Genomic DNA, 27,647 nt, shown 5'->3' with positions numbered 1-27,647 from the left:
TACAGGCTTTATACTTATTTTGGTATTATTGCAGCTACAATATGTGTCCTTGGGGGCTGTCTCTGTCTAATGCTAACAGAACACAACCATTACATGGTTAAGTAAAGGTTATGGACTTTTGCAGGCATAAGCTTTAATATTTGTATGTGGTTAAAATCGTAGGTTTTCACTTTCGTAGTCAGCATGTGTACTATCCTTTGGATCATAGCCAGAGAAATGGCATATTGTGCACATCTATGTCTGCCAGCACCATGCTAGGTCTCCCTCAGACACCTCATCTGCATTTGCAAGATCTACTGGCCCTGACTGTGGTTCTAGAAACTGTGACCCTGCCCCTCATTGTCCTTATTGAAGCTATTTCCTGAAAATTATATTGTGCAATGTGGCACAAACTGTGAGTATTTGGACAGAGGTGGCTGGGTCATACTGCAGGGCACCTCCTGATGTGTCTAAAGCCTGGAACCTTGATTTGATCAAGCCAAAGACACATTCAATGATATTCCTAGTTTGAATGTGTGCATCATTGTATCCTTGCTCAGTGGGTTTGTGTGGGTTTCTCATGGATGTCATGAGCCAAGGTTTCAGTGCATAACCTGCATCCCCCACTAGATGCCACTGTGGAAAGCCACCTGTAGAAAACCTTGTGTACAGCTCGCAGGTGTGCCATATGTGTGAGTCATGAAAATTGCTTGGGTTACCTGCACAGACATTGTAGATGATCCATTGAGCATTACAAACAACCAAAAGTTTATAGAGTTATATCCTTTCTTATTAATGTACCTCCTTCCCTGTTCAGCGGGCAGGGTTTTATTTATTTATTTGGCATTTATTTACTATTATTCCAATAATTATTATAGTTATTAATTATTATTTCAATAATGATTTAAATTATTATTGTTTGTTTCTATGTGTGTGCAGTCTGTGTCCCCCAACACTTGTGCTATTGCATAAAATTATTGCATGGTTCTTGCCCTCTCCTCTGAGGTGCTTGAGAAACAGATACAATCCCTTTGCATGTTGTAGCACTTCATATAAAAAATGATATAATACTCTAGAAGTTCAGGCCTGTCACACCTCTAATATATGTCCTCTGTGAGTCTCTGAAAAGTACCAGTAGCTAGTATATGTAATGCTACATATATATTTGTTCCACTGGGATCGGTTATCCATAATATCTACAGGACGTCTGGTGAGGGAGGCAGACGTCACCTTTTTCCTCTAATGTTTCCCTGTCCTCTAGTATCAATCTACAATTTCTGTGTCATGTAGTCCATGATAAGTCAAATGGGGTCTAAACACCATTCTTGTTCTTGGTTGAGGTGTAGCAGAAGCACCTTGAAATAAAGCCTGTTGCAATTACAGGTTAGTCATGGCAACAGCAACCACCAACATTTTTTCCCATTGTAATTGTGACTTTATTCCAAAGAGTTCTAGATTTCAGGGCAAAAGGGAGCACTAAGTGAGCACGATTACTTTTTACATTCCTGAATAGCTCTACCATGTTGGATTGGTTAATTAATATATAATTCAGCTACTAATGCTTTCATTAGTATAGTTTGCCATTTTTCATTGTTTTGAGGCTCTGCACTAAGTGTAGACCTGTAAATGAATACAAAACAGTGCACTATCACACACCGGACTATGTGTAGGTGTTCATGAATCCGGTGCCGTATTTTGTTCTGTGCAATTTCAACACTCCTCTAGCAATTGCAGTTTGATGTTCATCACAGCTGGTACTTATCTGATAGGTACTTGTAAAATAATTTCAAATTGTCACTCTTACATTTTATGATCAATTTTACAGTCCTCTGCCTTGTAGGATTATTGTCTCAGTTTGTGTAGCAAAGTAATATATTCTGTAAATAATAGAACAAATTTTGAGCTCCATTATTGTTCATTATAACTGAAAGTACCCATTTAAGGTAAGAGCCACTTCATTTCTTTGAATTGTACTGAAGTTCTGGATTTGACAATATGAGGAATTAACAGCAACCATTTTGTCAGCCTACTTTTCCTAACTACTAATTAAAGTTCAGATACTGCATTGTCAGCAGTCCCCCCTTAAGAACAGCTTCATGTCACCCAATATATCTTTAAAGGTATTACTGCCCTAGACAACTTCTGGAATGCAGCATCCCTTTTTGTTATTACAGTTATCACTTTCCTTTGTATAAAGTGCATTTTCAGAGCTATCCTCTTCTTATCTTCAAGCTGTGTTCTCCTGTTTACATGCCCACTTCTCTCTGTCTCTCTCTCTCTCCTCTGTTACGTATGGTACCTACTTGAACTCTTTGGGCTCCCTGGATGTGCACTCTCATGCTAGTCCTACCATTCTACCTTTCTTCATATTAAAATTTTGCAACTTTACCTACATGGTTTCCACAGATGAATATCTACACTATCAAGTTTGTTTTCTTCCTTTGAATTCTCTCTGTTCTGCCATTTCAGTTGTGAAGATGAGCTCAGAGCTGCACACAATACTTAGATTAGTTTTGCCACTGCCCTCAGTTCTACTTGTGTAGATCTAATGCTGGCAGTTTTTCAGATGCAGCTTCAGTATCAGAAAGGAAAACATGAGTTTCATATTGCAAAATATCTCTGCAAATCAGCCAACCCAAGTTTGATTAGCATCCCTTCCTTTGGATGAAGAATGCATTAGGAGAAGAGTAAAGCAGTTTGATCCACTTGTCTCTTCTGGGAAACAGAGAGGGCTGTCTGTGCTCAGAGACACACAAGAATGTGTGATTTCTCCAGTGGATACAAGGAAACCACTTCTTGTGTTTCAAAATTAGTAGACAAGCGTGCTTCTTGTACAATGTCCATTGCAAGAGTGAGGGAATGTCCAATGTGGACAGTTCATTGCATGCCCCTTTCCTTGTGTAGTTGGGTGTGAATGGGGATATAGGTGTAGGATGGCAAAGAGGGGAAAACCTCAGACCACCCATGATGGCTGCCTTCTTGGCTGACTGTCACCTTCGATGACAGAATGAATGGATCAGTTATTTGGAATGATCAGCTGGCAGTGAGGACGGCTGAACAAAAAAATTGAAAAAAAAAAATCTGCAGCAGTTCCCACTCCCACCAAACACAGATCTTGGTTAAAGTCACAAAAATAAATAAATAAATAAATAAATACTCATCAAAAATGAAAGTGAAAATAGGGGTAATTACAAACCAACCCATAAAAGTAATTTTGATGCAATTTGGGCCAGAGCTGGTTCATGGTCAAATGGGGCCCTAGAAAGGGGAATGGACCAGACCCCTCCCACCCACAACCACTCTGGTGTCCCATTACTTGTCTTTCTCTCCCCCAGTTACCATAAACACTGCTCAAATCTGTCAGCGTGCATACTATTTTCTCCTCTACTTTTGAAATGAAGGCAGAGATATGGATTTAATTTAAAACTTTTAATGTAAATATCTTTTGTTGACCAGGGTAGTCCCACTAGGCTAATAATATCTTTTCAGTGCAGACCCTTTGTGATATTTATACTATTAGGGGAAATTTGGCCAAAGCATTTAGGGAAGTTTCCCTACTCTTTTTAATAACTCTGATGGATGTAAAAGATCTTACGGCACTTACCATTAGCATAGACAGATGGGACCTCAATTTAACATCTCATTTAAAGAAAGATGCACTCAAGAGTGCAACACTGCCCCCCCCCCCCTAAAGTGCACTGCAGTATCAGCAATCTATCTACATGGCATGGGAGTAGATCCCACAGCCTTCTACATGAAAAGAAACCATGCTTCCTGTGGTGCTACTAACACTGCTTGTGAAATCTTTGGCACAAACACTGACAGCCATTTGCTAATCAAAACAGTTGCACATTTAAAACAGACTTAGCATGAAAAACAGTGAACTTCTCTTCCCCAGAATGTCATATTCTTTGAAAATGCACTGAAACTCACATTCCATAAAAATGCACCCCTGTAGTTTTGAATTTTTTTTCCCTTAGAGTAGTGAAACAAAATGAACAAATAAAAAACAAAATGATCAATTCCAGCTCATTTCAATCAACTTTTGATGGTTAAGTGATCAGCCTGGTAGTTGGTGTAGAGGGCAGCGCAGTTGTGCAGCAGTTAGCGCTGTTGCCTCACAACAAGAGGTCCTCTGGTTTGATTCTCAGCTGAGGTGCCTTCTGTACAGAGTCTGCATGTCCTCCGTGTGTTTGTGTTGGTTTCCTCTGGGTACTGCGGTTTCCACCCCATTCCAAAGACATGCATCTGGAGCATTTCTCCCTGGATGTCTGCTAAAAATGGGCTCTGTCCCAGTCGGACTTTCCAGTAAACAAATGTTAAATAGAAAAAAAATAAATTAGGGCTCTTGATTCCTATAGCCAAGATACAGGGTTTGAGCCTGAGTAAGCATTACACATGCAGGATAACTTCTGAGTGCTTGCAATGCTCTGTCCCCATGTGTTTGAAAGGGAAAGCAGCAGCAGCAATTCTCTATTACAATGTGCATTTGGCAGTAGTTCCAAGTTCTCCAGTCCAATGTATATTCCAAAGGATGGAAGCCTCAAGTTCTCCAGTTACCACATATGTTTAAATCTCATGTATTACTATGCATACATTACATGTCTTATGATGCATGCACAGAGAGTGCATCCTTAAAGGAAAAATGTAAAGATGCATGGACAGATGCAAAAAATGTAAATCTTTTGTTTTAAATAATTTATTTAAAAATTATATGTTGGGGCAGACTCAACCCCCCCCCCCCCACACACACACACACACACACACACAAGCCAGTGGGCCTTAGGCTGGTTCCGGCTCTGGTTAGGGCAATATTACTCAAACATTTTTATTTTGTCATCATGTTGGTACCACCTTGGATTAAAGGTTAAAAATAAAACTCCCTTAAACCAACGTTGTATACCTCTGAGGTAAAATAAGAATACTTCTTAACAAAGGTTTTAATTAAATCTATTTTCAAACAGATCCATTCAACTGTATCTGATCTGAAAAAAAAACAACTTGAGAAGGGCCTTGAGACTCCCTTCCTATACATGCATGCACAGACAGACAGACAGACAAGTGCACACGGATTCACAGACACACACACACACACACACACACACACACACACACACACACACACACACACACACACACACACACACACACACACACAAAAGCACACATTCATGTTCTTAATGGACACTAATAAAATATCACTGACTTATATTTGCTAATGCAACTACTCTGATATACTCTCCATATTTTTCTATAGTTGATTTCTTTATTGACACATCAGCTCAACATCGAGTGTATTCATGTGGTAAATCTTGAGCATAGTACAAGTAAAAACACAGATAAATGCAGCAATGAAATTTCACACTTTATAAAGTAAGTTTTGCAATAAAATTCCGCTAATGAGTTACATTCTAAACTGCAAATGTGGCTTTCAGGCCTCTTTCCTACAACCAAGCCATGTGGCTGAAACACCTGATATCTTTAAGGGCCATTTGCATATATAACATGGGCCTCAACTACAGGAGGTTTAAGGTTTCACGCAGTCGAAATACTAGCTTGGCTGTTTTTTTCTTGCAGTTTTTGTTTTTAATGAAAAGTATAGTCATCTGAGTGTACTCACTTTAACATTAGATAGTCAAATAATAGGATCATTATTTCTGGAAATCAGTATAATCCTGGGATCTTGCCATAGTCAGATATCCCTAGCCCAACTTGGCTATTTTCAGAGTTATATGTCTTTAGACCAATGCGACTGTAAGGTAAAGCTATCATAGAGTAGAAAACACTCCCACTTTGTTAATTTTTGTTTCACACAATGACAAGCAGAAAAAGTTGTGTTGTAAGAAATGATGAAACAAAGGGCAAAGAGGGAAACAACCAAAACAAAACCTAAGAGTAATACAAAATAACCAAAGTACAGCTGACCACATTATTCCAAGTAAAATAAGGAAATTCATTATAGCCTCAAATGCAATGCAATATGACTATCTAATTATTTTCCTGTCCCTTAGCACAAAATGCTGTAACAGTTCTCACTATATAGAAAAGACCACAGTAATCCCCAATGCATATATACCACCTGTTGTAAAGCAGGAAATGCAGACATTAACTTTAAATCAAATATCAATCATCTATTCTCATAATCTAATGTTCTAACTACAGATATTACAAGATCCAAAAGAGAAAGTTCCTCTGGGGCCACCTACTCAAAAAAGTGACTATGTACCAGAATGTCAGTTATGCTCCTAACCCTTTTATATGAAACAAAAATACATTTACAAAAAAACTGACAAAGGAATTCATTCTGTAATATAGAGGACAATATTTTTATTAGCCCTACCATCCTATATATTATATGCTGTAACAAAATAAATGAATGGCCTGAAAATTCTAATAACATTGCATCTGCCACTAACATTCCTATGACTGGGTTGTTTTAAAACATTATTTCTAGTTTGGCTAGCTACCTTAAAATAAATAGGCATGACATCATAATAAAAATTAAAACCCTTGTTTTGGATCATCTGAATGGCTCTTTGCATCTTCATTAAAGAATCCAATCTATCACTACAGATCCTTCATATTTTAAGCAGTTCCCCCCTGAGGTGGGGGGGAGTAAATGGTGAAGATACCAGCTAGTGCCATATGAGTGATTAATACATGTCTTAAAAGATTGTTAGTATGAACATGCAAACAGCTTTTTACCGTTAACCTCCTCCTCCCATACAAATAACTCTACAGTGATTGTGTTGGATTCACATAGTTCTTTAGAATAAGTAAATCCAAATCTTTTATCAGACAAATCATGTATAAATTGTTAAGCTTCATGGGTGCCCCTTTCACATCAAAAGTCAAGTCATAAATAAATCAAAATGTTTTCACCACAAATCTCTGAGCAAACTCATGACCACAAATATACTGTTTCAAACAATCTCATAAACAGATCTGCATACACAGGACCAAAGAGTGCCTATAGCTGTCCATTTAACTTGGTGGTAAATCTTACCATCAAAAACAAAATAATTATTCTTTAAGTAAAGCATAAGAAACTATGAGATGTTATTCACCATAGTGTAATCTCCAAGAAAGTGTCTATGCCCAATGACCATGTAAAATATTTGTGTTAACAGCATCCGATATTTCCAATACATTCCAACATTCCAAGTCTGATCATCAACTTTGCTCCTAAAAATTGTTAAGATCTCAAACTTATCACACTGAATGAGTAACATAACCATATAAAGGCTCAAGCAAAAAAATAATATTTTGTATAGTTCCATGATGATGTTAGTAATCTACCCAGAGGTTTCATATGCTGTTATATACTTTTGGTAGGCAGTAAGGAGTGGCCATCTTCATACTTTTTTATTGTTAGTATTATTATTATTATTATTATTATTAATAATAATAATATCAAAATTCATCTGATCTAAATAACCTAATCTGACTCCTTAAGTGAATAACTCCTTGAACATAATATAATAACTACTGCATTATAGACATCAAAGGTTATTGGTATGCGGAAACTTCATTCAGGTGTGCATACAGCATATCCATGTATGGCACATAGTTTAATATCACAATATTGTTATCACCTGGATCACTAATGCTGTCTGTTGTCATTGTTTCTGATATTAAAAGAAACTGACCTTATAAAAAGATGTAGATAATATTATCCATGTATGGCACATAGTTTAATATCACAATATTGTTATCACCTGGATCACTAATGCTGTCTGTTGTCATTGTTTCTGATATTAAAAGAAACTGACCTTATAAAAAGATGTAGATAATATACATAGCAAGTGAAATTACTAGTACACGATTAAAATAATTATCTGATAAAAATAATTGTGCATAATGTAAGATTTAAGATAAATGATAACACAAAAATGAGAAATAAAGGCATGTAAAAATAATGAAAAGAAAGTTGTGTGACAGTAGTGTAGCAAAGAAAGGATCCAAGATGGAGACCAGGGAATGCATTACATCACTGAAATTAGTGCTATAAGCATGAGTGAAGGTACAGCTGTTAATCCTTTCTGAAGAATCTCTGCTGGAAGAGGACATTTCTATAAAAGGTGTTATAGATAAAACATTTGTGTTCAAAATCTAAATGTTGTTAAGCAGAAATATAAAAAAGAACTGCCTGTGCGTCATTTTATGGAATAAATAGAAAAAACACTCTCTGTGGGTTCTTTTATGGGTTCATATGGTAACACCCATCAGGGTCTTTACAAGCCTAGCCATGCAACTCAACCCAGTTTTGTCCCAGAGTTCCTTGGATGCCTATATGATGGGATATGTTAGTAAAGTGGTAATCAAGAGTTATGTGGGGGTTATGTTAGCTGGTGATTAATTTACTTACTGTTGACCTCTGTCCATCAGAGACATGGGGATCAGACCAGGGTGAATTTGCAATTCCCCATCTAATGACTAAGGTTCTTTTGAACAGGGTCAGGGATGAAGTCTGATTCACATAGGTGGGAAGCTTATTCAATAGCACAAGTATTCTTTGAGAGACATATCAGTCTCTGTAGCAGACAAAGTTCAGGTCCTTGGATCTAGTGTTTCCTGTGCTATTTGCCTTGCAGATGTACAAGACATCCTTCAGAGCTGGATCTGAGGATGCCTTATATACTAGTATAAAGAAGAAACAAAGGTAGACCTAGACTGCTGGAAAGAAATACCAAGAATTAATGGGCAGAATGGAGATTTTAAAAAATGTACAGGCACCAATTACAATGTCTTAACAGAAAATACTTTTTAATGTTTTGGGGCTGGAGAATACTCAAGAGATTGTACATTGTTAACATATTCTGTCCACTGGGTTGCATCATTAGGCCAGATCATCGTGCTGACAAGAAAACAGGTAAATAGGTCTAGTCATATTTTTCAAATAGCTGAACTTCAAGATGTTCTGCTAACATTTGGGTTACACAGCATATGAAAAGTTATGGATGTTAAAAATAATTCACCATAGGAAAACAAAAATTTGTATGCATACAAAACTAATAAGTATGTGATGGAGATATCTTAGATAATCTGTCATATCATAGCAATGATATTGTGTATGACTTTGTTGATGTTTACAAGCTTAGAGAGTCTGCCAGAAGAATATCATGTGCAAATAAAACATGGTCATCATTTCATAATACCCATATCACTCATATGTGTAACTGGAGCTAATGAGAATAAAGGTTCCAATAGTCATTAACCTAGTATTCACCTATGAACCTATGAGAATGGAAAGCCTAGGCATCATTAAGAAACAATTAAAGCCAATAGAATAGGTGAATAGTGTAGCCACTATTGCATAAAAAGACAACATTAATGATGGATTGATATGCAAGAGATGAATAAAGTAATTAAAAGAAGTAAAGCCTTTTGTTTAGTGTTAAATGAGTGATCTCTAGAAAGACAAATGCTAAGGTTTTTCAGTAACAGATATTAACTACAATTTCTGAAAAATAATTTTAGCTGAAGCATGCCTAAAACTGTGTACATTTACTACAGCATTGAGGGTGTAGGGGTTCCTTAAATCTCTAGTTGCCATTTCGTCAACATCTGAAGCATTCAAGATCTGTTCTTCAGGCAATGAAAGGCAGCAAACATTATAATAAAAATGATTATATGTTAATGGACAGTCAAACATAAAAGGGTATGAAAAGAGACTAATACAGCAAGTGAATGGATCGAGACAGTATAATTTCAAGATGATTAAGGGCAAATGCAAAAATCAATGTGATATGTCTGAAACATATTAACTATATTTTAGCATCAGATTGTCTGAACCGTGATATAGAAAAATTCCAACCATTGATGTCAGTGACAAGGATTGAAGAACTGTGTGCATTACAGATGTTTATAGGAATGACACTGTCTTTTTAAATCTTGTACCTAACAAGTCTGATATATCTATGCCTCTAATAAAGCTGTTAGGGCAAGATATATGCTGGGAAAAGAACTATGAATAGGGAGGAACATTTTGAAATTCTCAAGAATCTAACCATAGGTACTCCAACATTAAAATGCTGTGATGGGAATAAGCCAAATGTATTACACATACCGCATCTATATCACATCATCGAATACGTGAATATCGAATGCTCACATGAGCGAATATTCACGTATTCGAAAATGGTATTGTGGGGGGCTTTGCCCCCCTCCCACTAAATATATATTCCTCCTCCGAGATTGCACTACAGTAAGGAAAGGGCAAAAATCCCGATCTTCACTGTATTGCAAAAACAATTCATAAACTTCGAGTACTTGAATATTCACTCATGTGAGTGTTCGATATTCACGTATTCAGTGATGTGATATAGACCCTACATACCTCCCAAGTGTACAGATTTTTGTAGAATGTCCATTTTTTTGCCTCATATTTTTTGTCTGTTTTTCATAAAACTGTGTTTTTTCTGGCAAATTAGTGGCAAATCATTAAAGATTAAAGTTAGAAAATAATGACAAACATTTGAGATCCAGACTTCATACCCTTCAGAAAATTCATGCTAATGTAAAACCTGTTATTCTATCAACTTTCTAAATTTGTAAGAGCAATATTTAAAAATTGTCCTTATTTTTGGGCCTTTGTCCCACTTTTATGTATGGCTTTGTACAGATTTCTTGCTGTAAGGGGTTGAGAGGTATGGTATTGCATGCAAATACCAATTATGAAGGTAAAGAAACTAGATTCTTATAAGGGAATAGGCTTAGTGCCCAAGGAAAATGAACATTTGCTGATACAAAAGACTGATATAAAGAACTAGAAAAGCAACTGTTAGCAAAATTATGGATGTGAGAATGTCTACGAATATGACTTTGGTAAAGAAGTACTGGTGGGAACAAACAACAAACCCTTGCAAAAGCATTTTCAGAATGCTTTTGTACAAAGCACCTTTGAGATCACACAGCATGTCCCCTGACAGAAGGTTGACAGGGTACATTTGCCTCATTGCTGATAGCTGTCAGTGGTCCATCACTCAACTCCTCTCCCAAGGAGTGCAAAGAGACATTCTCCCACCCTGTTTCTCTGCTTTGAGCGGCATTGGACAGCCCTCCCCTGCCTACAGGAGTATGATCTGAAAGTGATTTACTGACCTAGCAATGAAATATATAAAGCAGATATGTTGGTCAGTATATATCTACCAGATATATGTGACAAAATACTAAAAAAAGAACAAGAGATTACTTGCTTAGCATTACAATTGCCAATGATAGAAGAAAAAGTAAAATAATTTCAGAAATGTGCTTATACTGAGTTTTCTGAAAATTAGACTAACCTGACCAAAATTCAGAAAGGAAAGAAATTCAGTCTTATGTTTCTGTCAATGAAGATAAAGGCTGTCTCATAATGTTGATATACAAACCTGGCAAAATATTTCTCAATCAACTGAGAAAATGAATGCTTGACAAACTTCCTCTGTCCATTAGAGATAGGTGCTAGATTCAGAGTATATTCCCATTTTCCCTCCACTGATCCAGATTTGTCTTGAATAGGAATAAGGAAGAGCACTGCTTCACATTGATGAGAAGCATGTTCCAGACAAGGGGAATTTCGTGAGTCACATACTTGTCCCTCCAGAATGTTGTATTTATGTCTCAAGCAAAGTTTAAATCCCTAGATTGAATAATTCTGATAGTATTCATTTTGCAGATACACAAAAGGGCCATCAGAGTGGGATCCAAGGATAATATGTATGCCAGGTATAGATCACCTCTTAGCAGTCTATAGGAAACAGAGTTTAGAGACAGGGTTTTGAGGCGATCTGTATAGGACAAGCTGTTTATGCCCTCTATTTTTTTTTGTGGGGAACCTTTGCGGATTTTACAGTTGCTGCTTTGTCTGGTCTGGTACATACTGAAGGAGATGTTCTCAATTATGGGCCTGATGAGGGCCAAATACAGTTTAATGGTGACTTCCTTGGACCTAGATACCATACCCTTGCATTATAAGTTGAGCAACATACAATAATTTCCTTACTACCTTAGACACATGTTGGTTGAAAGCCAGATTACTATCTACATATGTAGCCAAATCTCTGACTACTGGTTCTACTCTTAGGGATGTGTTATCGATTAGGTAATTTCATCGGGTGGCTGACTTCCTAAAGGGTACTATTATGCATTTATTAGCACCAAGTTTTAAGCTGTGACAATGGCGCTAGTTATTTGCATGTATTAGTCATTTCTGTAGAATGTTAACTTCTTGTGGGCATTCTATGACTGCTCCTAGTTTGCAATCATCAGCAAAAATGGTCGACCAGAGGCCCTTGACATTGACCTTGACTTCTCAGAAGTAGATGCCAAAAAGGAAGGGACACTACTAGTGAATGGCCACTTTGTGGACGTCGTCTCCCTAGCCTAACTTTCCGGGTCCTGTCTGGGAGACAGCTGGCTACCTAGCATGTAATGTAAGGGTCAATGCCTATATCCATGAGTTTGTTTACAATGCCTGAGTGAGGTATTGTATCAAATGCCTTATCAGGACTAGTTAGGCAGTATGCGCCATCTTGTCCTCACCCATTGCCTTGGTGACATTTTCAAAGTAGTCCATCAGGTCAAGTAGGTATGATTGGGCCTTCACAATACCAACCTAGATAGCAACCAGTGTTTTGAAGGTTTTCCTATGTCCTTATTAATAATGTTCCTAACGGTCAGCCACTCTCTGCGGGAGTCCCCCCCACTCCTCAGTCGGTCTGAAAAAACACTTGCTGCACATTCACTCCTCGTCTGTTACAGAATCAACATTGCCAAGCATAGGAGTGAACACCCCACAAAAAAGTAATGTAAGTGTTAACATTTTTTTGTACCTTTATCATATAGTTTTATTTATTGTTGTGGCGTTACTTGCAGGGACAAACTACTTCTCGCATATCCCTTTCTCCTCATACCTGAATTTCTCTGTGTCTGCCACTAGGGGCAGCAAAACACCTTTAAAACTTAATCTTCATAATTAGGTAAGCCTTGTAAGCCATTTAGCATGGCACACATACAATAAAAGTAAATCTAGAAAAAAAGAAAAACAGTTGCATATACAATCCCTACAGCTAAAATAGCCTGCAGTACCAAAGCCAACTGGTCTTCCTTAGCTTTATTCAGTATGCACTGCAGACCTTATAATTGTTCAAAGTCACTGAATTGAATACTTACCTGGCTGCCAGTCCTTACTGATAACTTTTTTTGCCTCACCTCTCACAGCTGGGGTAGGTTCTGTATCTCCAGGCTTATTCAGTGCTTCCCCTTCACCCTGCTGTCGTCCAATTACCTGCCTCAGCCTACCTTCCTCCCTCACCCCATCACAGACCCTTCTGAATCTATAATAGGCAGCTGCTTATTGCGGTGCCATTTTTATTTATTTATTTATTTATTCCAGTTTGGTGACCGGAGAGGTCCACTGGGCTAAAAGCCCATTTTCAGTGGAGGCCCGGGGAGAAAAGCTCCATAGTACAATGTTACATGACATAATAATCACACAATTACAAAAAGATAAATTGATCTACATACAAATAAAACATTGGATGATTATAGAAACAGTCCAGGAGGATGATAGGCAAATTGCATAGGGATGGGAGAAATTGTGAGTTACATTAGTAATGTAAGACAAATATGGAAGGTATGAAGGTTAGCCAGGTGAGAATGAAGAGGGGAGCTTGGCAGGTATAGAGTGAAGCGTGCAGTTACATTTTCGGTGAGTATGCAAGTAGGAGAGGAGTTTAGTTTTGAAGGAGTGTAGGTTGTCACAGGTCCTCAGTGTGGAGGAAAGGGCATTCCATATTCCATTTTTTAGCAAGGGAAAAGGAGAGTAAAAGTTGACCGGTTGGGTGTTTAGGTTTGTGGATAGAGATGAGGTTTTGGTTAGAAGATCTAAGGGGTCTGGGGGGGTGTAAGGTTGGAGGATATTGGATAGTGCGGGGCAGAGGGTGGGTTGAAGGATTAATTTGTGGGCTGAGACAATTTGGAGGTAGTCTAGTTGACTAGGGAGTTCAAGCCAATTTAGGGTTTGTAGGGATGTGCAGTGATGAGAGCGTGAAGTTGCCTTAGTGGCAAATTTGGAAATGTTATTGTAGCATACTTCAATGGTATGAACAAACTCTCCTAGAGGAATTTCCCCTTGTTCCGCTGGGCTGTGTGCTTGCTTGTAAGTGCCTTCATGTTTGTTATGATGTTTTTGTTAAACTAGTCGGACTACAGGACATGCATCTTTTAAAGTATTTCTGCTGTACCTATTCTGCGTATGATCTTTTTCAAACTAGTCAACTACAAAGTGTCTCACTTTTAAAGTTTTTGTTTTGCGCTTAATTTGCTAATGCCTACAGACTAATCTGACTACAGAGCTTCTATCTTTTAAAGTGTTTGTTTTGTATCTAATTTGCTAATGACTAAAATGAGTTGCAACTTGCAAGTATATGTATTGCTTAATGTGCTGGTTCATAGGTTGGTACTAGGCTATCGGCCCTAGGGCCTATACAAGCCTAGCCATAACAATTCCCTGGCTATTTCTTCCCACACTATTTACTTTTCTGGTGATCTTTTATTACAATGTGTTCTGCCTTCAGTAACTGTATATAACACTATTATTTTTTACTTTTAACTATACATAACTATCTTATTTTACTTTATTTACAATGTGTTTAACTGTATTCTATTGCTACACAGGCTTTTGTGTGGGAGTCTATTACTGATCTAAAATATCTGCCTGAGGAAGCAATTATTATTTATTTATTTATTCCAGTTTGGTGACGGGGAAGGTCTACTGGGCCAAAGAGTCCATTTTCAGTGGAGGCCCGGGGAGAAAAGCTCCACAATACAATGTTACAAGACATAATGATAAAAACATTTTTGGAAGTACAAATAAAATTCAAAGATAAAAATGATTTACATGCAAAAGGCTGATTTTTTTTTTTTGTAGGTAGTAAGCATTCAGGTTAGTAGTCCTTCAATTCAGTAACATTTGAAGTTAAGGAAAGAGTCTAGGAGGATGATAGGAAAATTGCATAGGGTTGGGAGTAGTTGTACCTTAGCAATGTGTGACTAAGAGAGAAATATGGAGGCAATGAAGGTTAGCCAGGAGAGAAGGAAGAGAGGAGCTTGGGGGGTATAGAGTGAAGTGTGCAGTTACATTTTCGGTGAGTATGCAGGTAGGAGAGGAGTTGAGTTTTGAAGGAGTGTAGGTTGTCACAGGTCCTCAGGACAGAGCATTCCATTTTTTAGCAAGGGAAAAGGAGAGTAAACGTTGACCGGCTGGGCGTTTGGGTTTGTGGATGGAAATAAGGTTTTGGTTAGAAGATCTAAGGGGTCTGGGTGGGGGGTGTAAGGTTGGAGAATATTGGATAGTGCGGGGCAGAGGGTGGGTTGAAAGATTAATTTGTGGGCTGAGACAATTTGGAGGTAGTCTAGTTGATTGGGGAGTTCAAGCCAATTTAGAGTTTGTAGTGATGTGCAGTGATAAGAGAGGGAATTTGCCTTGGAGGCAAATTTCGAAATTTTATTGTAGCATAGTTACAGTTTGGAGGTTAGGGTAGAGGATAGATTTGTAAGCAGAGGGGCACCATATAGAAGAGATGGGAGGAAATATGTAGTGGCTAAGGTATGTCGAGTAGAGGGGGAGAGGAATTGATTATTTCTGTATAGCAGGCCGAGTTTTATATGGGTTTTTTATGTTAAGTTGGATATAAGTATTGAATTGTAAGTGTTTATTTATTTTATTTTTTATTTATTTAACATTTGTTGACTGGGAAAGTCCGACTAGGTTCCACAGAGCCTGTTTTCAGCAGAGGCCTGGGGAGAAATGCTCCAGATGCATGTCTTTGGAATGTGGGAGGAAACTGGAATACACGGAGGAAACCCACGCGAACACAGGGAGAACATGCAAACTCCACACAGAAGGCACCCCAGCTGAAAATCGAACCAGAGAACCTCTTGCTGTGAGGTGACAACGTTAACAGCTGCACCACTGTGTTCATCGATTGTGATCCCTAGGAGTTTTGCTGAGGGAATGGTGTTAATGATGGAGTTGTTAAGGCAAGAAATTTGAAATGAATTTTTTTCGGTGGTGGTGGATTTTGAGTGGGTGAAAAGAAGAATCTTAGTTTTGTTAGCGTTAAGTGAGACGTGATTTTCATGCATCCATTTTTCCATGGTTGTGAAGGTGGTTTGAGTTAGAGATTGGAGTTCTTTAAAGCGGGAAGCAGAGCAGATCAAAGTAGAGTCGTCTGCATATTGGACAATTTTGGCATTGGGAATAGCTTTGTGTAAATCATTTATGAAGATGTTAAATAGAAGAGGGCCAAGTATAGAGCCTTGGGGAACTCCTGTGGGGGTAGGAAGGAAGCTGGAGGAGGCTTGGCCCCATTTCATGGCTTGGGACCTGTCAGAAAGATAGCTAGAAAACCAGGATAGAGTTTTTGGGGAGATGTTGAGGTTAGATAGATGGTTTAGTAGATGGGAGTGGGAGATGGTATCAAAATCTTTAGATAGATCTAAGAAAACAGATGAAACTAAGTTACCAGAGTCTCGAGCTGAATTGACGTAGTGTAAGAAGGAGAGAAGGGCTGTGTTAGTATTATGCCCAGGGCGGAAACCATGTTGGGTGGGAGAGAGTAGCTGGTGTTCGGTTAGGAATGGCATGAGCTGCAGGTGGATGCATTTTTCAAGAATTTTTGAGATAGGAGAGAGGATGGCTATGGGGCAGAAGTTAGAGAAATTACAATTCTTGCCACCTTTGTGGAGTGGGAGAATAAAAGCAGAGCACCATAGTTTGGGTACATAAGACTCGAGAAGAGATCTATTTATCAGGATGCTAATAGTGAGAGCAATACTGTTGGAGGCAATTTTTAAGAAGGAGGAGGGGATGTTGTCAGGGGCATTGGTGCAAGGTTTGAGTTTTGAGAGAAGTTTTTTTATAAAGTGGGTAGTTATGGGTTTGAGTTTAAAGATATGGGAAGAGGGGGAAGAGGATGTGGAGACTTGGGAAGGGGGGTGGGGGATGTTGTTGGGGAAGGTTTTGGTTAATTCAGCAATAGAATAGGTAAAGAAGGAGTTGAATAGATTGGCAATTTCTTGGTCAGATTTGCTGGTATCAGGGCAAGGGTTCTTTGTTGTACCAGGCTTAAGAAGCGAGTTAATAGAATTCCAGAATTGTCTGGGGTTTTTTGCATGATTTATTTGTAAATGGTTGTAGTCTTTTTATCTCTTATGACATGTTTTTTGGCTAGATTTCATAACTGTTTGTATTTAAGTAAGTATTCAGGTTGTTTACGATGGAGATAGTTTTTCCAAGATTTATCTCTTTGTTGCATAATTTTCTTGGTTTCTTTAGTAAGCCAAGGGGCAGTCTTGGCTTTGACTCTTTTAGTACGGATTGGAGCTAAGGAGTTTAGGACAGTAAGGAATTTAGAGTTGAAGAAGTGAACGGCTTCGTCTAGGGGTAGGGTTTTTAGAGGGTTCCAGTTAGTGAATTTGAGGGAATCAGAGAAGGTGGAGGGGTTAAAGTTGGTTAAGTTGCAAGTGTGTAAGAGTTTATGTGAGAAGGAGGAAGAGGGTGTTGTTCTATGGGTGAAGGCAGGGAGGTGGTCTCCTAGAGGGTCTGGAATGACACCAGATGTTGTGGTTTTGTTTGGATGAGACACCAGGATCCAGTCTAGGATGGAGCCTGTGAGGTTGGTTTTGTTGGGCCTAGTGGTAGAGTTAATAAGTTGTGTGAAATTGAAAAGATTGATAGATAAGGTGGGGTTTTGGTCACTGATTTTTTGCCAGTTAATATTTACATCTCCCATAATGTAAGTTTTGTGTTTAATATTTGAGGAGGACCAGGAGAGGATGTCTTCCAAGGTATTGGTGTTGTTACCAGGTGGAATATAAAGGGAGATAATGCAGATACTTTTATGGTCATTTAATTTTAGAATGCCGATTACTAGTTCAGCATATTGAAAGGAAGGGATAGGATTTGGGAAGGGAGTGATGGATAAGTGATTAGCATAGATTAGTGCTACACCACCACCTCTTTTGCTTATGTGGTCAGATCGGAGGGATTGAAAACCGGGGGAAAGAATTCAGTGTCGGTTATGTGTGGTTTTAACCAAGTTTCAGAGATGGCTACAATATCAGGTGAATTATGGTTTAGCCAAGCATCAAAGAGGGTGATTTTATTAGTTAAACTTTGAGCGTTGATGGTGAGAAATTTGAGGTCTTTACAATTTGGTTTGTTGTTGAAGTTATGGTTATTTGTTTGAGACATGTTTGGTCCAGGGTTGGGATGAATATCGCCTGCTAGGCTGAGGAAAGAGAGAAGGTGAGTAAGTTTGTTGGGCTTTAGTTTGTTAGGGAAAGGATGGAAGTAAGTGGGTTTAGGTTTGTAATATTTATTAGGGATTTGGAAGAGTTTTAATTTTAATAGAAAGGAGGAGTGAAATGGAGTTAAAGAGGCAGAGATATTGTGGTAATGATTTGTAGGGTGTGGTGGTGGAGGTGGATATGCAGGATTTAGGTGAAAGTTGGTATAAGAGGTGGAATGGTATAGAGGAAGAAGGATGAGGAGTAGGAGTAGTGCAGGGGTAGGGATTGTGGTAGGAATGGAAGGCATCATAGAATGAGAGTCTGATTAGAGCTGAAAAGAAATATGTAGGTTATATGGAGTTAGGTAAGGCAGGTGGGTGGGAAGGAGGGTAGATTAAAGGATAAGGTTGGTGGTGGGGGAGGTAGTTTTGGGGAAAGTGGGTGGAGTAATCTTGTGAAGGGATTGGGTGATGTAAGTGGGAGGGAGTATGGGATGACAAATAAATGTAGGACCACTGGGGGTGGGTGGGAATTGGGGGCAGGGTATGGGGAGCGGAGTGAGCCCGCAGGGCGAACTGAGTGGGATAGAGCAACAGGGCAGAAGAGTCTAGCTGAAAAAGTATCAGCCACTGCAGGTTGGAGCTGATGTAAGTTGGTAGAAGTACAAAAAGACTGGGTGAAGTTAAGTGGGGTTTGAGCAACTCGAGGAAAGAGAAAAATATAAAGGTGGGGAAAGTGAAGTAAAATAAGGGGAGGTTTGGCTTTCTAAGGGTTTAGAGGAGAAATTGGAGTAAAGATTAGAATGGAGTAGGAGCAGGCAAATGTAGAATAGTGCTGCCACCTAGTGGAGAAAGAAGAAAAAGGCAGGCAGAGAATGATAGGGAGTAAAGAAATAGAGCAAATGGACAAAGGCTTAGGTAGAGAGAAAAAAAGGGGCTGAAAAGTAAGTTTTCAGAGGGGTACAGAAGAGGGATAGGGGGCTGGAGATCAGTAAGTACCACTGACAGGGGAGTGTTTTGCGGTCTACAGTAGGCTGCTGTGTCACGCTCACAGAGGGACCAGCTAACTAATAAGAAGGCTTAGATAGGTACAAGGCTACATACATTCACTGAAAGATTCTTTAGGGATTCCACTCTGATTGTTCCTTTTTCAAAGAAGAGCCCAGTTTAGTAAGCAGAATAAGTCCAGTTGAGGTGGCTGAGCTTTTGCAGAAGGTAGTCTGTATATTCAGGAGGTAGAGCAGGACCTTCAGTGGTGGAGTACGGTAGACAACGAATCACAGCCATGATCAAAAAGTTCCCCCAGTGGAGAGCTGCTGTTGGTTCTTCGTGCCTGCTTTCCATCAATTGCATCCAATGATTGGTAGATGAAGAGATGTAGGGCACATATCAGGTATACCCACATGGGTGCCTGTAGCATCCTTCAGTAGGCTTGTAAGCATGTACCAGAATGTCTTAATGGAGCCATGTTGTGTGAAGCAGACTGCTGTTTCAATTGAGCTAGCAGGAAAAACTACCCAGTACCTCTTGTTCAACCTTCCCTTGTGACTGTGAGTTCTACAGCTGAATTAGAGATCAATTAGTGATCCATATTACAGTGGCTGTATTATACGGTTACTTTCACTTAATTATATCATGGGTACAAGCTGCTAAACTGCTGTTTCTTGTATAATTAGGGCTTGGGACTAAGTATATTAGATGCAATGTTATTTTTACCCTGAAATTGTAACAGATATTTGTGACCAGTCGATCTGAAAAAAAAACACTTGCTGGCATTCACTCCTAATCTATTACAGGATCAACATTGCCAAGCACAGGAGTGAACACACCACAAAAAAGTAATGTAGGTGTTAACCTACATTCTTTTGTACCTGTTAGCATATAGTTTTATTTATTGTTGTGGTTATCGGTTGTAAGTGACATGCACAGTCACAGGGACTGCCTTGCAAGCTGTTTAGCATGGCATGCATACAATAAAAGTAAATACAGAAAAAAAGAAAAACAGTTGCATATACAATCCCTACAGCTAAACCAGCCTGCAGTGCCAAAGCCAATTGTTCTTCCCTAACTTTATTCAGTACACACTGCAAACTCTATAATTGTTAAAAGTCACGAAATTGCAATACTTACCTGGCTGCCAGTCCTTACTGATAACTTTTTCTCTTCACAATATTCAATAATAATCTCCACAAATCCACCCTTCATGCAAGCTTAGTCCAATATGCCAATAACTCCACCCTAATCTGCTTAGCCCCCTCTCTCCAACTACTACAGAAAAAAAAAAAACAAGAGTCCTTTATAGCCATGAAGCCTGATTATCAGAGTATCAATTAATACTCAACTGCAAAATGACCCAGTTTATGCTCTTCCATCCCTTCAAAGTTATAGATCCTACTCCCCCTTTACAATTATAGTTTCTGACAATACACATATCTAATCAGTTGCACAAAGCAAGCTACTAGGGGTCATAATTGACCAAACTATTAATTCGACAAGCACATAGTCTAAACTATAACAAAAGTGCACAAAAAACTAGGATCCCTCTATAGCTGTAAGAACTGTCTGACTATTAATAGTAAAGCTATCATAGCAGCAACCCACCTCCTGTCCACACTTCCATATGCTTCTCCTGTTCTAGTTAACTTAAATAAATGCGATCTAAACAAATTATCCGCTTGCTATAACAAAATAGCTAAATTCACTACAGACTCTTCCTATAGATCCCACCATTGTTAAGTCCTTCAGAAACTATCCTCACTCAAGTTACCAAACTTACTGACCCTAAACCAACTCATCCCATCTGACCAAATTCTTTATCACCGCAACAAAACCCCAACCTTACAAGGCCTAATTAGCCATTACACCAATAACCATCAGCTGAAATCCACCAACAAAGGGTCGGTTGAAGTATCCAAAAGAAGACACATCTCAGGAGATTCCCTTTACTCTAATACTATTACAAAAATCTGGACCCCCCCCTCTTGAAATCTGGTTACAGACAAACAAACTTCCCTTCAAAAATCAGCTAAAATCATATCTCTCCAAATCATGGATATGTACATGTTGTGACCCTGGCTAACTCATCCAGGACTACTATATTTCTACTGTATATCTCCTTTCTTCCTAGAACTATAACTACATTTGTTATAGTGTTCTTTTACAACTTCAGACTCAGTTAATTCCTTTTAAAATTGTATGAAGTAATTATTCTATATAATGTTAGCATGTACAGCATTGTATACATATTTTGAATGTATTCTTCTAATCATTGTTATTGTATTGTATATGTAGCATTTCCTTTATTATAACCTTGATATATACAGCAATGCCTTGAATACTCTGAACTTATATTTTGTGCAACTAATACTCGTGAGATTCTCAGGCAACTTTGAATATTACTTTTCTAAATGTTTCTTTTATAAACTCTTACATGTGTGTTTACATTAACATAGTCTGTGGAGCTTTTCTCCCTGGTCCTCCCTGGGTCTCCGCTGAAAATGGGCAGCCTGCCCAGTCAGACTTCCCCAGTAAACAAATGTAAAATAAATAAATAAATAAATAATTTTTGATGATTAGTGTCATATGCAAAGCCATGAAAAGAATTATCAGAATGGTCCACTTTTGTGCAGAGGGATGACCATTGCAGTTCCCCGTTTATGTGACATAACATGTATGGAAGCTATAGTTAAATGGTGACTCCAGTGGTCCCAATAGGTCATGTTTAAGGATATTTAGGAGGCATCCTGGTGTATATTATTGGGGCTTACTTATGCAGTGATGTTGGCCTTAGAGAGTGCATCTAGGAACTACTCCTTAATTATAGTTGGGAGGTGTTTGATGGTATTCCTGGTATTTCCTGGGGGTGGCCATGGGGGAGAGAGGAGGGCAAAACTGGAGCTGAATATGTTGTTTAGTAGGTTTACACTACCTTCTGGCTCCATGTAGGTGGCTACGTGTACAATCAGTTCTGCACACTGCTATGTGCTATCTTTGAGGTTTCGGACATAGCTGATAAAAGCCTTGTGGTGGTTCTTTGCCTGGGAGGCTATCTTTACATCATATTTGGCTTTAGTAGACTTAATTTGCCCTCTTAATTGTTTGTTGATATTGCTGATAATGTTTTTATCATGCTGGGCATAGCACTTCCTAATCTTGACTATGACTTTTCCCTTTTGTTGTACAATCTGTTTATGTTTGGATTCCACCACGGAGGTTTGTTTTTTAACTTAGTTCTGGGTTTATTTCTGGTAGGCACAGCTGTCTCTATGCATTTATTGGCACTGCTGTACAGGGTTTCTGTGAACACTTCTGCATAGGTAACTGTGGGGCTTACATTTTGACAGGATATCACTTAGTAGCAAGTTTCCCTTAGAATAGTTTCTAAATGTTACAGGGATAGCCGGGGTCACAGAAATATTTTTTATTATGAAGGAGAGAGCTTTGTGATCTGACCTTACTAGAGAGGATACTACATGTTTTTTCTGTCATTTTTGTGAGTACTGGGTTGAGTATGTTTGCACCTTTAGTGGGCTTATGGACTATCTGGTCCAAGGTGTTTGTGTTAAGTCTATGAATCACTGGGCAAGTAAGTTTGGGGTCATGTAAGTATCCTAGTTTGTAGTGGGATAGTTGAAGTCACCCATGAATATGGTGGTATTGGATTGAATGGTGAGGACCTCAAGTCCAAATACGAGTTGTGGGTCTCTTGGATCATAGAGGGTGACCTATAGCTTGTAAGGCTATGATATGGGGACTTTATGGAAATCAGGACATGAAGAAGCTCAAGCACATCATTTTCTTTAACCAGTCTTGAGCTGAGCTTATTGTTGATATAGATTGAGACACCTCTACATTTGATCCCTGCCTGTACAGTAGCTGGCTTAATTATGTGGAAAGCATTCTAGCACTGCACTGCTGGGGTGGTCACTGTGGCTTTAAACCATGTCTCAGTAACTGCACAGATGTCTACATTCACCAGGCTGAGGAAAGCTTGAAGGGAGTGGAGTTTCTTGTTTAGGCTCCTGGCATTGAGCATTAACACCTTTAGATTGCCTTGTGTTGGTTTAGCTATGTTGGAAGGTTTGTTAGTTTGACATTGTCTTAAACAGGCACAGTTTGGGAGGACAATATTTTAGCCAATATTTGAAAGCCTGGAGGGGACAGGGGCAGACCATACTTGGCAAAGCAACATGGTCTGTTGACCATATCCTCTGATGTTGACAAGTGTTGTATCCCATTAGAATGACATCAGAAATTAAGTCAATTATTGAAGTAACCTGTCTTTTGTTAATATTGTGGCATCATACTTGGTGAAGGTAGAATGCTGCTCAATAGTAGGCACATACCAGATTGGGACACATAGTCAAAGATCTCCATAATGCCTTTCTTTACATAGTCTAGGGAGATAGTTCTCAGGTCATTTACACACATATGGACTATGACCAAGTCATACTGGTACTTGTGGTTTAATGACATGAGTGAGTGGGTGATTTGGTGGATCCTGGCCCCAGAAAGACAACTGCCTGTTATTTTTACCTTATTCAACTGGGTGAGTAGGACATCTGTATGTCTCACATTGGAGTCTCCTATGGCTAAAATATTGGGTATTGTGTTGGCTTGCCTTATAAGCTTTGTAGTAGGGGCTCCAAAGGGTGTGTTTGTATGTGTTTTTGTTGGGTGTTGTTTTGGTGCTGTGCGTTTTGGATTGCTGAGGACTCTTTTTTTAGGATGAATGTCTAGGAGGGTTTTGGGGTTTAGGAAGGTTGCTTTTAAGTGCCTCAACAAATGTTGGTCTGTGTGTTGAGTCAGTGCTACATGCGATGGATGTAATGTTTACATTACTAACAACCTGATTGTTATCTTGAGTGCTTTTGTGTGAGAGGCTTGCCTCCAGTAACATTGTGTAATTACATCTCTCATACAGATGAATCATATGAATTGTAAAGCACAAAGAACAAGAAAAAATATAGTGTTTTAGTCAGAAAGTTAACACAAATAGAACAGGTAGCAATCCCACCATAACAACGATTCTAAATAAGAGGTGATAACAACCCTAGTCAAGATTATCTATGTAGCTGAACCACTCAAAAACAATTAGAAACAATCTTTATTCTCTGTAGCACCTCGGCTAAAATAAAGCCTTCAAGGAGTACTAAAAACATTCCCAATCAATGTAGTAAAATACACCCACCTATTAAACAGTTACCAATAAAAACAAAGATCCAGTTAAATAAGTACTCTCTAATTACAGTCTAAATTAAGACCTGAGGGACATGAAGTGTTACATTTCAAAATAAAAATAGCTTACTTATACATAAGTTTTCTTTTATAAGCATTTTCTGAACAAAACTTCATAGGTACTTTTTATAAAACTGTTGCCTTTAATCCACTAGGATCAGAATTGTGAAATTGTACAAAATGATGTGCAATAGGACTTTCAATTTTAACCTGCCTAATATTTCTCACGTTATTGCAACCTTGATTTAAATTTCCTTTTACTCTCACCAATGCAAGTCAAACTACAGGGACATTTAAAAGTTCACATATTCAAATGTCCTAACAACATATTGACAAACACAACAACGTCCACATGAATAAGTACCTAAAAGGTCAGAGCAGACAGGTGGAGTAGGAGGAGATAAACAAAAATAATTACAAACCAAAATATCCCTCAAGTTTCTTCTCCTTCTATAAGAAATACTTGGAAAAGGACAAAGCACACTAGCTAAGTCCCTAAACTTAAGCAAAAATTTCAAATAATATTTAAATAAAGTTACCACCTCTGAACTAAAAACACTATAAGTAGTCACAAAATAAATTCTTCTACTGTCTCCCCTATAACAACCTCCCATAGCATTATCATATCCATTAAACTCTCTCCTATCAACCCTCATAGATGTAACCCATAAGAAATCTTATGTACAGCAGACTTCACTAATTCATATTCATAACCCCTAGAACAAAAAATATAAATCATCCTATTAATTTCAACATAAAAGTCCCTATCTTTATTACATAGCCTCCTAAGATGAACACATTCACCATAAGGAAGAGCACTCAAAACATGAGGGGGATGACAACTGCTCCCATCCAAAAACTGTCCCCATCCACAAAATTCCTATGTACAGTAGTAAATAATTCATTATTAGAACTTAACAGACAAATTAACACACAAAAAACATCTGTCTACCAAACTGTAATCCATCAAATGAACAAACAAACCGATTATTATGTAATTGATTATAAAACTGTTGAACTACATCATAACCACCTATACAAATAAAAATTAAATCATCAATATGTTGATAATATTTAACCACAACTTTATTTAAAAACTCACATTAATAAAGGTACTCAAACTCATACAAACCCATACTCAAATTAGCATGCATGGGGGCAAAAGATGCCTCCATGGCAGTTCCCTGTAGCTGATGATATAAACAATTATTTAACATATAAAATGTTAGTTAAGCAGAAATGCAAAATTCCAATACATAATTTGATAAAGACGTATCACCCAAGAAGTACTTAGCCTCCAATACTATATTATGTCTAATATTAGTTTATAAACTACAGACATCAACACTAGTAAAAAACATGTCATCCATCCACCTAATAGTAGATATTTTTTTCTAAAATATCACTTGTATCCCTAATATAGGAAGGCAGTTTCACAACATAAGGCAACAAAAAAATCATGTAAAAAGAGACCCACATTAGACAAAAAATACTTACAGGCTGACACAAATGGTCTGCCTGGAGGATTAGAGGCATTTTTATGTATTTTAGGGAGGCAGTAAAAAACTGCTAACTCACTATCAGAAACTTGAAATTTAGTATCCAAATCAGTACATAGGTTCATAGGTTCATAGGTTCATACTAGGCTATCTGCCCTAGGGCATTTATAAGCCTATCCAGAGTGTGTTTGACTTTCGCCACCCATTTTAAATTAATTTTGCTATGCCCTTTTTCGAGGTTAGTATACTGTGCCTCTGTCTAACAGTGACACAGAAGTGATACCCGGGGTAAACCTACAATCCCCCATCCACTCATCAAGATTCCTCTTGAAGAGAGTCAATGAGGGACTCTGCCTAACCTGGACTGAGATTTTATTCCAGAGTGAAGGGAGCCTCTGGGTTATGAATCTGTCCCTCCAGCATGTCCTATTTATTTCAGTGCTGCGGTTCAAGTCTCTCGAGCACGTAGCTCGATGGGATTTGGATTTTCTGAGGTACAGCATGTCCATTAATTCCGGGTTGGACATGGCTTTATACGTCAGGCACAGATCGCCTCTGAGCAGGCGGTATGCCACTGAGTAGAGCTGGAGTTTCTTTAACCGGGCAGCATATGGCATCTGTTTGAGCCCTTTGATCCTCTTGGTGAGGTACTTTTGGGGTCTTTCCAGTTGCTGCAGGTGTCTGGTAAGGTACATCCCAAAAGGGGCATTGTATTCAATTATGGGCCTGATGAGGGATGAGTAAAGAGGCACGATGACCTCCTGATCTAGATGTGAATCCTTCATGATTAGGTGGGCTATATAAAATGTTTTCTAACCACTTTGGCCATGTGGTTGTCAAATGAGAGATTGCTATCAACTTGGGTCCCCAGGTCCCTAATTACTTCTTCCATACTTAATGGATTACCACCTATGTGGTAATTTGTGGGCACCTTGTTTTTGCCAAAGGGGATGACTATACACTTTTTGGTGTTTAGCTTGAGGCCATGGCTCTGGCACCAGTTGTCTGTTTCTATGAGGCCCTTTTGGAGGATGCTTGTGTCGGCTGGAGAGTCGATTATAGCGCCCAGTTTGCAGTCATCTGCAAACTTGGTCAGCCACAGTCCTTCTGTGTTGGCCTGTACCTCCGAGAAATATATACTGAACAGGAGAGGTCCCAGGACTGAGCCTTGTGGGATGCCACTTGTAACTGGTTTGGAGTCTGACATGGCTCCAGCAATTCTAACCATGTGGGTTCTGTCCTTGAGCCAGTTTGCAACCCACCTAGTGACATAGGGGTTTATATTTAAGCTGGTGAGCTTATCTATAATGCCCAAGTGGGGTATTGTACCGAAGGCTTTTGCGAGGTCCAGGTAGGCTGTGTGGACCACCTTCCCCTCGTCAGTGGCCTTGGTGACTATTTCAAAGAAATCAACCAGGTTTAAGAGGCAGGATCTGCCCTTAACAAAGCTGAACTGGGTAGGATCCAGTGTCTATAGGTCCCCAATATCTTTTTTTATGAGGTCCATGATGATCCTTTCCATAGCTTTGCAGACCAAGCTAGTCAGGCTTATGGGGCGATAGTTTCCAGGATCCGTTGAGGTACCACCTTTGTGGAGAGGGACCACTGTTGCTGTACGCCACTCTTTGGGTACATATCCTGTGGTAAGGCTGAG

This window comes from Protopterus annectens, chromosome 1.part1 (assembly GCF_019279795.1).
Source record: "Protopterus annectens isolate FY-2018-M chromosome 1.part1, PAN1.0, whole genome shotgun sequence".
Classification (NCBI taxonomy): domain Eukaryota; kingdom Metazoa; phylum Chordata; order Ceratodontiformes; family Protopteridae; genus Protopterus; species Protopterus annectens.
This window is presented reverse-complemented; position numbering follows the sequence as displayed.